Here is a 10,235-nt window from a genome sequence, read left to right on the forward strand (position 1 = left end):
TTCTTCATTTTGTTTTCTCTTAGTTTGTTTTTCTGTTTTCATTTTATTTTTTGATATTTTTAGTTTCTTGAAGATACTAGGTTAGCACCTAAATTAGTATCATCAAAATAGGACACTGCCAAACCTAGTTTGGTCCCAAAATAAATTAGTTTAATATTTCTATATTTTCAAAAGCAATTAAATTATTATTTTAGCCACTGGTTTTAATTAGTTTTAGGGCATTTAAACACTTTGAAAAAGGTTAGTTCCACCACCAAAACTAGTTAGGGATTATTTGCCATATGATGAAGATTTTAGTTTTAATATTTGAAAACTTTTATTGTTTGCTTGATTTTGAATTTGAATTTGAATCGGTTTTAAACTAATGCGAGTATATCGACAGTAACTGAGGTGACATGGCATCATTAGCAGAGGCTCACAGTAGCTTAATTACCTGGGCGTCACAATTCTCCTCCACTACAAGAAATATCGTCCCGAGATTTAAGAGGGTAAGTAAGGGGGAAGGAATTTGGTTGTGAAATTCTAACGATTCTCCTTGGTCTTGGTTGCTCTTCTCAAAGAATTTGACCGCTTCCGTTGATGTCGTCATTCCTTAGCTTCGGGTTATCAGGATAAATCATCAGCCTTTCTTGGTGAACTTCATCGTACTTATTAATAAGAAAGGGGCAGCCTGACAATGATAGAATGCTATCAGGGGAAAATCATCTGGGGTTTATCCCACGAATGATCACATGAGTATCTCTTGAGTTGAACAAATGAAACACGTCGAGAGCAAAGTAAGAAGGTACCGTAAGAAGTTTCAAGCGGATAGACAATCGTCGTTGCCTAAAACAGAGTGTGAGAGGGGTTTAGAGCAACGGGGATCGGTATCGTGTCTGACTCCAGAATAGGTGATAATCAGGTGGCTCATGAATCTCATTCGAAGCCAAGCGGTTGGAATAACTTCGGAAATAGCGGTGTATAAGAGAGTCAGGTTTCGATCTTGTGGAACTGTGGGTTATGGGCCCACCATATGGGTTAAAAGTACGAAGGGTGGTGATGTCTTGCACGACCATGTAAGCATGGCATGTCAGAGGATAGTCTATCAGTTATGTCGGCAACAACATCGATACCAAGGGAGCGGGACGAAGAGAACCATTTTCCTGCTCGTTGAACGAGGGGGACCAGTAGGCAAAGTTCTCGTCCATCGGTGGTTACCGAAATGTCATCAACAAAAGTAATAGGGTCTTTCTGACCGAGTGGTACAACGAGGTGTTTACATAAACAGGAGAATATTACTGCTTAGATCATATAGATCACAAGAAAGGTTAAACCAAACAAGGAAAGGAAAATATGATTATCAGATTAAACAGAACGATGGAAAGGAAAATGTGTTTAAACACATATTCCAGGGGTATATCCTCCACAAGGACAAGCAGAGCACGATATCCAAGACAGGATAGAAAGTAGAAAACCATTTAGGTAATGGGAGAGGAATTTTTATGGCATTACCCATACAACGGTGTTTGGATAATGGTTAAAGAAAACTTAGCATTGCGCTTTCAATGCTCTTATTGAAAATCGGAGTACCACAGACATGCTTCGAGATAACATGGACATGGTCAACAGGTGAAGATCAGACTTTGGAAACACAAGGGATCCATCAGGAATAACTTATAGAATAAGTCTTACAATTTCCTCATGGAAGAATGGATAACCTTACTGAAAAGGAATCTATAACCATAGGGCCTCCGATCGGGTGCTAAGCACGACATCCTGGGTATAAAAGATGGTAATACTCCAAGGTAAAGAGGAACAGATGTTGGATAGCAAGGAACTCAAGGTATAACATAGAAAATGAACAAGTTTGTGTTGGAGGGAAGGCAATAAGGTTGTCGATGATAACACAATTCATCGAGGGGCAAGGATGCTATTTCTCATTATGACTTCGATTGATATCCTTGAAGAGCTCATAAGATTGATGATGATCATGACACAATCGTTGAGAGATTTCATGAAGATGTAATCCATCGGTGATGACATCAACTCAAAAGAATGATGAAGCGAAAGGTTATTGGAACCATGGGTACGGCACAAACTCGAAACCAAGCTTCTGGTTTAAGGAGAAATGATATGATGAGGAAAATCGACATAAGCTTAGCTCATCATCCAAAATTGTGCTCCGGGAGGAAGGACCAGGTAGCACAGTCAAGAGCAGCATGATAAGGATATAGCCGATCGAGCTAGGAATCACTTGAAGGATTATTTAAACTCGTAAGCAACGAAAATTATTTAGGGTTATTGAATCGGAGTGCGGACTCGATTCACTATTTGGTGTTCTCGGTTGATGACAACCCAGAACCTAGGAACAATTGGATCCGGTGAGTAATAATAGTTGATGAAGAACCCATAAGAAGTTATGATGTCCCATGATATCTCAAGATACCATGGGGTAATACTCGACGACATACCAAAGTGGAGGTTGGACTGGGGTATTGCTCTGCAGAAGACAAATGCTTAAACTTGCATGAGAAATGGAATCAAGGAGAAACATGGTCGGAACCATGTACACAGATACAAGATGAACTTATAACAAGGGGATAATTAATTTAAGGGAAGCTTCCATGATAAGGTATACATCGTGTCCATGGGCATGAACACAAGGTTCAAGGTCAACTCCCACTTGTTCAATGCATAACCTTTCATTCACCTCTCGTATTACGAAATTGACATTAGTTGTTGAAAATTTTACCTGGTGCAATACCAGATAAGTATGACCCGTGAAATCTTTCGGGTTCACACGGATTAGAAAAGGTGTAGGTTCAACCCATCAGAGCATCTTAGGAACATATACCACAAACTTCGGAGTAGTAACACAAGCTCGAAAGCAGAGCATGGTTGGTCAATCAGAGGATAGGATTTACCAATGGAAAAAGAACTTCCAAAGTGATTGAATATGAAGGACGCTATCGGATAAAATCCAACAAAGGATCCGGTGGTCCTCAAGGGATCTGATGTGAGCATCGGTACTCAACCAGAGGAAGAAAAAGGTAAGAAGATTAGACCATAGAAACAACTGACTAATTTAAGCTCAAATGCAACGGAATTATGATTTTCAAATCAAGGGATGAGAAGCAACATTCTGATTAGGGTTGGATAAGTTGAATAGCCTTATGGGTACAATCGACAACTATTAGAATGGTCGAGAACCAGCTCATGTCCAGGAAGACATCCGAGCTGCAAAGATAATTTATAAGGATCAACTGATGATTGTGTGCATTCGCACACATGCTGAATCAATATGGTGAGAATGTTCATCACAAGGATTTTAACGAATATTGCTTGACATATGGAATTAACCATTATGCAAGCAGGTAAAGAAGATCAAGAGCAATAGGCTACTGAGGATTTCAGAAGATCGAATGGCATTTCAAAGAATTTTGCGAAATACCTGAACAACTGGGGATGAACGAATCCCCGGTAAATGCGAGGAATTATTCATACATGTATTCATGAGGAAAGGAGCCGCAAGACAGTAGACACAAAGGATCCTCGGGATATCCGAAGTATTTCAGGGTATCTTGTAATAACAACAACAATTGGAAATGAAGTTATGGACGACAAGTGTATGTAGCTTTCCATAGGGATTTATCGGTGGTATGGAAGTGCAACGGCGAAGGGCACAAGGGTCTCAGGGAAACATCGGAGAGTATCTCCAAAATATTCTGGTGCAGTCGGTGATCATCTGGACAGAAGGGGCTCTCCGGGAGAAAGTATTTACGAGAACCTAATGTTAGAGCTTTAGTAAATTCATTTAACCCGAATAGAAGAGCTGTCAGAGTCCCAGAGTATAGGTCGAGGAATAAAAGATCCTACTACCACCCAATGGTGACGTGGGCCCGTAAGCCGCACAGCCATGTTAGTAAAAGTTTTGCAATGACTAGACTCAACTTCGGCCAAGGAGTGCGGAAGGGGGATTCCTACAGGCAGTCGGCTCTGATACCAACTTGTGACGCCCTCGATTCAATCGTACACTAATCATACACGCAAATGTGTACGATCAAGATCAAGGACTCACGGGAAGATATCACAACACAACTCTAGACACAAATAAAATAATATAAGCTTTATATTACAAGCCAGGGGCCTCGAAGGCTCGAATACAAAAGGTCGAAGACACAAGAGTCAGCAGAAGCAACAATATCTGAGTACATTCATAAGTTAAACAAGTTTGCCTTAAGAAGGCTAGCACAAAATGGTATACAGATCGAAAGAGGCGTAGGCCTCCTGCCTGGGATCCTTCTAAACTACTCCTGGTCGTCGTCAGCGGGCTGCATGTAGTAGTAGGCACCTCCAGTGTAGTAGGAGTCATCGTCGACGGTGGCGTCTGGCTCCTGGGCTCCATCGTCTGGTTGCGGCAAACGGGTATAGAAAGGGGGGAAAGAAGGAGCAAAGCAACCGTGAGTACTCATCCAAAGTACTCGCAAGCAAGGAGCTACACTACATATGTATGCATTGGTATCAAATGAAATAAGGGTATCATATGTGGACTGAACTGCAGAATGCCGGAATAAGAGGGGGATAGCTAGTCCTTTCGAAGACTACGCTTCTGGTAACCTCCATCTTGCAGCAGGAGAAAAGAGTAGATGGTAAGTTCACCAAGTAGAATCGCATAGAATAATCCTAACCGATGATCCTCCCCTCGTCTCCCTGTGAGAGAGCGAACACCGGTTGTATCTGGCACTTGGAAGGGTGTGTTTTATTGAGTATCCGGTTCTAGTTGTCATAAGGTCAAGGTACAACTCCGGGTCGTCCTTTTACCGAGGGACACGGCTATTCGAATAGATCAACTTCCCTGCAGGGGTGCACCACATTTCCCAACACGCTCGATCCCCTTTGTCCGGACACACTTTTCTGGGTCATGCCCGGCCTCGGAAGATCAACACGTCGCAGCCCTACCTAGGCACAACAGAGAGGTCAACACGCCGGTCTAAATCCTATGGCGTAGGGGTCTGGGCCCATCGCCCATTGCCACCTGCACGTTGCGAACACGGCCGGTGAGCAGACCTAGCCTCCCTTATACAAGAGTAGGTGTTCCAGTCCAACCCGGCGTGCGCCGCTCAGTCGCTGATGTCACGAAGGCTTTGGCTGATACCACGATGTCGAGTGCCCATAATTGTCCCCGCGTAGATGGTTAGTGCGTATAGGCCAGTAGCCAGACTCAGATCAAATACCAAGATCTCGTTAAGCGTGTTATTTTGAAATAACCACGGACGCCGACCAGGGCCAGGCCCACCTCTCTCCTAGGTGGTCTCAACCTGCCCTGTCGCTCCACCTCAAACTAACAGTCGGGGGCCATCGGGAACTCAGGCCCACTACTACCTGGATGGAGCCACCTGCCCCTTAAGCCCCCATCTCCAAACAGTATCACGGGTGTTTTAATAGTATAAGTATATATCATATGCCCGTCATCACCTCCCGAGTGATCACGGCCCAGTAGTATAGCATGGCAGACGGACAAGAATGTAGGGCCACTGATGATAAACTAGCATCCTATACTAAGCATTAGGATTGCAGGTAAAGGTAACAACAGTAGTAGCAAGGACAGGCTATGCATCAGGGTAGGATTAACGGAAAGCAGTAACATGCTACACTACTCTAATGCAAGCAGTAGAGTGAAGAGTAGGCGATATCTGGTGATCAAAGGGGGGGCTTGCCTGGTTACTCTGGCAAGAGAGAGGGGTCGTCAACACCGTAGTCGTACTGGGTAGCATCAGCGTCGGTCTCGGTGTCTAGCGAGAGAAGAGGGGGAAGAAACAATGAATACAATGCAAACAGATGCACAACGATGCATGACAAAACAAAGCGTGATGCTAGGCGTGCCCTAACGCGGTATGAGGTGATACCGGTGAAGGGGGAAACATCCGGGAAAGTATCCCCGGTGTTTCCCATTTTCGGGCAAATGGGCCGGAGGGGGGAAGTTACGTGTTCGATATGCTAGGGATGTGTGGCGGACGAACGGGCTGCGTATCCAAATTCGTCTCGTCGTTCTAAGCAACTTTCATGTACAAAGTTTTTTCATCCGAGCTACGAATTATTTTATATTTATTTTAAAAGATTTAATCATTTTTAGCATTTATTTAAATATTTTATTTCAACATTATCCAGAATAGTGACTCATGACGTCATTGTGACATCACCATGACATCAGCAGGTCAACTGACCTGTTGATTGGTCAAACTGACACGTGGGGTCCATTCGTCATTGCCTGCCTAACTAACTAACATATTATTTAGATTAGTTAGCAGGTTAATTAGGTTTAATTAGTTAAATAACATAATTAATTAAGTTAATTAATTAATTTAATTACTTTATTATTATTATTATTTTAATCGTTCCAAGGGCGTGGGGCCCCCTTGTCATACCCCAAAGGGCCCCAGCTGCCAGTGGCACGCAGGCCACTAGAGCGGGCTTAACGGCGTGGTTGGGGGCACGAGCGAGGGGAAGCGGTGGCGTAGCTCCGACGCCGGGCGCCGGAGGTGGCAGCGAAGGGGGATGGGTGCGCGGGCGGGAGCGCTTGGGGAGCGTCGCGGCGCAGATGCGGCACGAGCAGGTGGTGAGCCCGCGGTGGATGGCACCGGTGTAGTCGGGTGAAGACTGGCGCGGCCAGGCGCCGACGGGCACGGACGGATGCGGCGGCAGGGCCTGTGGCAGGTTGCAACAGCAGCTGCAAGTAGCCTGTAGCAGAGCAGAAGCAGCGAGAGGAGCAACTGCGGGCGCGCCCGGGCGCGGGAGGAAGCAGTGCTAAGCAAAGCAGGGGCGCGGGATGGCCACGGCCGAGCGAGCTCCGGGCGCGGGTGCGGGTGGAGGGCCCAGGCAACGAGCGTGCTAGGGAGCGGGAGGCAGCGCGGGCAGCAGCAGGGCGAGGCGCGTGCAGGGTGATGCGTGCGCGGGCGCGCGTGCGGTGGTCGGCATGCAGAGGGAGAGAGGAGGACCGGGGTCCTCACCGGCGTTGAAGGGGAGTGGGGGCGGTGAGGCATGAGGGAGCTTGTCGGGAAGGTAGTCAGGCGAGGAGGGGCTTGACGAATCCGGCGAGGGCGTCGCCGTGCGCGGTCGTCCGGGCTGAGGAAGGGGACGACGAGGCTAGCGGCAACGGGGTGGCGACGGCGAGCGATGGGGCGCGGCGTCAGGGTCGGGGCAGTAGCCCGATCCAGATCCAGAAACGGGGAAGCGAGGAGAAGACCGGGAGGAATCGTGCGGGGAGGAGTGGTGTTCGTGGGCTGGGGTTCGGTGTCCCTGGGGGTTAGTAGGTGAGGTGGGGTGGGCCGGTCTGGCCGGGCCGACTGGAGTGGCCAGCTGGGCTGGTTGGCCCCAGGGGAGGGCTGACTGGGCCGGCCTGTTGGGTCGGTGCCCAGTGGGGGTACTTTCTTTTCTTTTCTTCATTTTGTATTCTCTTAGTTTGTTTTTCTGTTTTCATTTTAGTTTTTGATATTTTTAGTTTCTTGAAGATACTAGGTTAGCACCTAAATTAGTATCATCAAAATAGGACACTGCCAAACCTAGTTTGGTCCCAAAATAAATTAGTTTAATATTTCTATATTTTCAAAAGCAATTAAATTATTATTTTAGCCACTGGTTTTAATTAGTTTTAGGGCATTTAAACACTTTGAAAAAGGTTGGTTCCACCACCAAAACTAGTTAGGGATTATTTTCCATATGATGAACATTTTAGTTTTAATATTTGAAAACTTTTATTGTTTGCTTGATTTTGAATTTGAATTTGAATCGGTTTTAAACTAACGCGAGTATATCGACAGTAACCGAGGTGACATGGCATCATTAGCAGAGGCTCACAGTAGCTTAATTACCCGGGCGTCACATTAATGCAATACCGCATTACGCTTTCCTCACACTTAAGATGCCCGGTCCACATGGCATCATTATAGTAAATGGAAATATTGAGCGATCCCTGCGCGCCGAGGAGGGTGCAGCTGCCTCGGCAGCCGCACACTAAAACGGCCTCACCAACTAAAGTATTCGATAGGTCGTCAAGACCACGGACACGGTTAGATGAGTCCGACGCAGCTATATGAAATTCGTACAGGTTTGATGGCCACACCCCTATCACAAACGCAAGGGGCTCAACGCGCGCAGACAAGTGGCAATTTTTACTCATCTTGAAATTTACATGGTTTCTTTAAAACCTACCTTTTTGCACGACAACTTTTCACCTAAATTCCTCTCTTTTATAGATGACCACCGTGCTACACCCGTCCAGGATACGGCACAACGGAGACACAGGCGCAGACGTGCAGCAGGGACCCGTCCCAAGGATTCTTTTTAGATTAAGACCCTGCGTCAACCTTTTTTACTGTCTCTTGTTGATACACATCCCTCGGATTCTCAGTACAATTGAGAAGGATGCTGGCGTCTTGGCATGTGGCCACGTCAGAATAATGCACGTACCTGGACGCCAGGGGCTTCTTACAAAGGACACTATTTAGGCCCGGTTTATACCATAAAGATCGAATACCTTAGGGAGTGTTCGGCGTCGCAAGTTTGGCCTTATATGCATCAGCTCCGAATCATATCTTTGGTCAAATGTTGGTTTGCCCGGCTCCTATGTTTTGGTACCTTACGTTCCGCTCTATCGGCTAAGGTAGCACTATGAGAACTACTGCGATTGTGCCCCGGGTCATCCGGACGAGCACCTCAGTAGAGAAAGCCGAAAACTGACTGTCATGATATAGCGTGAGACTGGTCAACCACTTGATGACCTATCAGAATGTTAGAATTCCTCCGCCTTAACGAAGGGCCGTTTCTCGGCCAGGCATGAACGCGCCCCGAATTCGGGAGAGTGCGGAGCCACCAGGGGCTATATAGTAGCCCCACCGTCAAACTCCTATGGCTAAGTGAAAGTGTTAAAGCATTATAGTCCGGTTGCCTCGTTTGCTACGCTATCACCTCCTTAATAGGGCCAAGACATTGGGTTAAGTGTGAACACGCGTCTTCTGCGAACACCTCCGCATTATATGCGTGGGGGCTGAAGCCGATGACTGCAATCTTTCAGGTTATACACATGCATACATAAACGGCCGCACAGGAGGCATCATATTACTTTCAGGCAAAAGTATAAACACAGCCTTAATAAATTTCATAAAAACATTGTGTTTACAATGGGAATACATGTCACTCAAACATAATATTCTTCGAGCACTGGGCCTCTATCAAACGAGCACCCTCGAGAACCTCTTCGAAATAGTGCTCGGCAGCCACTCGGCCTATGGCCGAACCCTGCGCCGCAACAGTGGTAGCATCCATCTCCGCCCAGTATGCTTTAACACGGGCAAGGGCCATCCGCGAGCCTTCTATGCACGTCGACCTCTTCATCGCATTAATGCGCGGCACCGCACCAAGGAACTGCTGCACTAAGCTGAAATAGTTGTTCGCTTCGGCTTTTCCGGCCACAGCTGATCCACGACAGACCTCGTGGCGAGTCCGGACAACCTATTGAGTTTGGCCCATTCGGCTAGCTGATCAGTCAATGGAAGCGGACGCTCTGGAACGTTAAATTACGACCAGAATAGCTTGTCCACTTCACGATCTGTTTGATCTTGGAAGTATTTGGCCACATTGACAGTGCTCGCCGCCAAGTCCATATATGCGTCTGCCAAACTCCACAGCCGATCCAGAGGGGCATACCGTGGATCTCCGAACTTCCTCCGCAGCATGAAGGGCTTCCCAGCCGCAATATCCCCGGCTACACGCAGCTCCTCCTTCTTCGCTCTCATAGCAGAGCGAGTGTCTTTGGTCGTAATCATGGCCTTTTTAAGCTCCGTCGCCTTCACTCGGTTTTCTTCTTCAAGGAACTGGCAACGGTCGGCGGTGTCTTTTAACTTTACAGCAATCTTGGCCATTTTCTCTTTGCTCTCGCAATGCGCGGCCTTCTCGGCCCTCAACTCTTCGGCCACCTTCAAAGCAGCCGCATTACTACTCCTTGCTTGTTCTTTGGCTCGGGCAAGTTCCGCCCGAAGGGTCTCCATGGTGGCAGCTCCATCTGCAGTCACAACATATTAAAGATACTGGCATCATGCTGCTCTTACTATGTGACATTCACCAGAAAGCATTACTTACCTTGTGCCTCGTCAAGCCGCTTGTTAACAAGCTCGATGTCGGCATCTGCCGCATCCAGTTGCCGCTTTAATTCGGCAAACTCATCAGTCCGACTAGCCACCGGAGCTTCCACCACCTGCATA

This window comes from Triticum dicoccoides, chromosome 3A (genome assembly GCF_002162155.2).
Source record: "Triticum dicoccoides isolate Atlit2015 ecotype Zavitan chromosome 3A, WEW_v2.0, whole genome shotgun sequence".
NCBI lineage: Eukaryota > Viridiplantae > Streptophyta > Magnoliopsida > Poales > Poaceae > Triticum > Triticum dicoccoides.